At 37.8% G+C, this 2,414-nt stretch overlaps 1 pseudogene; it reads left to right on the forward strand.

Moving 5' to 3' along the window:
- Positions 1-349: 349 nt before the first annotated feature.
- LOC127490370 (U2 spliceosomal RNA) lies at positions 350-511 on the forward strand (annotated as a pseudogene).
- Positions 512-2,414: the final 1,903 nt, after the last annotated feature.

Below are 2,414 nucleotides of genomic sequence, written 5' to 3' on the forward strand. Positions count from 1 at the left end.
CTTTCAGATAATATCTGTTTTGACAAGGTTAAAGTGCTATGTCATTGAGGTTTTGATTTGCATTTCCCTGATGGATAGTGATATTGAGCATTTTTTCATATACCTGCAGACCATTTGCATTGCTTCTTTTGAGAACTGTTTATTGAGGTTCTTGGCTCATTTCATGACTGGATTTTTTGTTGTTGCTTGGTTTTCTAGTGGCTGAGACATTCTAGATGTTAATCCTCATCCAGTGGCTTGCGAGTACTGTTTTCTCATTCTGTTTGATGTTTCGACACCACATTGATCATCTGTGCTCTCAGAAGCTTCTGCGTTTGATACAATGCCACGTTTCTAGTTTTACATTTGTATCGCTTCTCAGCCTTTTGGCTAAGATCAAGTGTAGTATCTAGTTTTACATTTGTTTCCTGAGCATTTTGCGTCTTATCCAAGAAGTCACTATCTTGAAATATTTCCTCTGCGTTGTCTGTTATTAAACTCAGGTCGCTGTTGCATATTGAGTTGAATTTTGTGTATGGTGAAAGGTAGGGATCGAATTTCATTCTTATATATATGAATGAAATATATACATATATATGCATTTGAAAAATATATACAAAACATATATATTGTATTTACATATATAATATATACAGGTTTACCAGGACCACTTATTTAAAAGATTATCTATTCTCCAATGTATGATACGGGCACATTTCTGTCAAACACCAATTGGCTGTATATACATAGATTAATTTTTGGGTTTTCTATTCTGTTCCATTGGTAAATATAAGTTTTTATGTTGGTACATGCTGTTTTTATGACTATAACTTTGTAATATGATTTGAACTCAAGTATATTTTTAAAGATTTATTTATTTATTTGAGATGTAGAATTACAGACCGAGAAAGAGAGAAACAGAGAGAAAGGTCTTCCATCCTCTGGTTCATTCCCAAAATGGCCACAACAGCTAAAGCTGGACAATACGAAGCCAGGAGCCAGGAGAATCTTCTGGGCCTCCCAGAAGCCCAGCAAGGGCTCAGACACTTGGGCCATCTTCTGCTGCTTTCCCAGACCATGGAAGAGAACTGGATCAGAAGAGGGGCAGCCAGGATACTAAGTAGGGCACATATGGGATGCTGACACCGCAGGTGGAGCCTTAGTCTACTATGCCACTGGGGCCAGCCTCGTGAAGTCAGGTAATATGCTAACTGGAGCTTGATTTTATTTTCCTTCAGGATTACATTAGTTATTCTGTGTCTTTTGTGATTCTATGTGAATTTAAGGATAAAGAATGATATTGCGGCCGGCGCCGCGGCTCAACAGGCTAATCCTCCACCTAGTGGCGCCGGCACACCGGGTTCTAGTCCCGGTTGGGGCGCCGGATTCTGTCCCGGTTGCCCCTCTTCCAGGCCAGCTCTCTGCTGTGGCCAGGGAGTGCAGTGGAGGACGGCCCAAGAGCTTGGGCCCTGCACCCCATGGGAGACCAGGATAAGTACCTGGCTCCTGCCATCGGATCAGCGCGGTGTGCTAGCTGTAGCGCGCCAGCCGTGGCAGCCATTGGAGGGTGAACCAACGGCAAAAGGAAGACCTTTCTCTCTGTCTCTCTCTCTCACTATCCACTCTGCCTGTCAAAAAATAAAAAAAATATATAAAAAAAGAATGATATTGCTATTTTGATAAGGGGAATCTATATATTGGTTTAAGTTGCATAGACATTGATGTTATTAATTCTTCCAATCAATGAGCAAGGTATTTTTTCCATTTTTGTGTGTGTTTCATAAATATTTTATAATTTTCATTGTACACATCTTTCACTTCTTTGGTTAAATTTACACCTAGATATTTGAATTTTAGTAGCTATTTAGAATGAGATTTCTCTCTTGATATTTCGTTCTATGAGTTCACCCTGAGTGTATGAAAAAGCTACAATTTTTATGTTTATTTTTTAATTTGTAGTTTTATTGAATTAGTTTATCAATTCTAACAACTTTTCTGGGGGACTGTTTTGGTATTTCCATGTACAACATCATGCGGTCTGCAAATATGGATATCTTGATTTCCTCCTTTCCAATTTGGATGTTCTTTATTCACTCTAATACTCTTGTCAATATTTCCAGTACTATATTGAATAAGAGTGGTGAAAGTGGACATGCTTGTTTTCTTCCAGCTCTGAGGGCAAAGGCTTTCATCTTTTCCCCATTCAATGGGGAAATGGCTTGTCATATATAGTCTTTATAATTTTTAGATTTTGCTCCTTCTATTTGTAATTTGTAGAAAATTTTATATTGTGAAGGGATATTCAATCTTATCAAGTGTTTTGTTCATATCTATTGAGATGGCCATATTTTTTTCATTTTCTTAAGATGATTTATGATATCTAAAATTTTGTAATTACTCATTTGTGAATATTGAGCAAGTTTGCAGCTCTGGAA

Source organism: Oryctolagus cuniculus, chromosome 2 (assembly GCF_964237555.1).
Source record: "Oryctolagus cuniculus chromosome 2, mOryCun1.1, whole genome shotgun sequence".
Classification (NCBI taxonomy): domain Eukaryota; kingdom Metazoa; phylum Chordata; class Mammalia; order Lagomorpha; family Leporidae; genus Oryctolagus; species Oryctolagus cuniculus.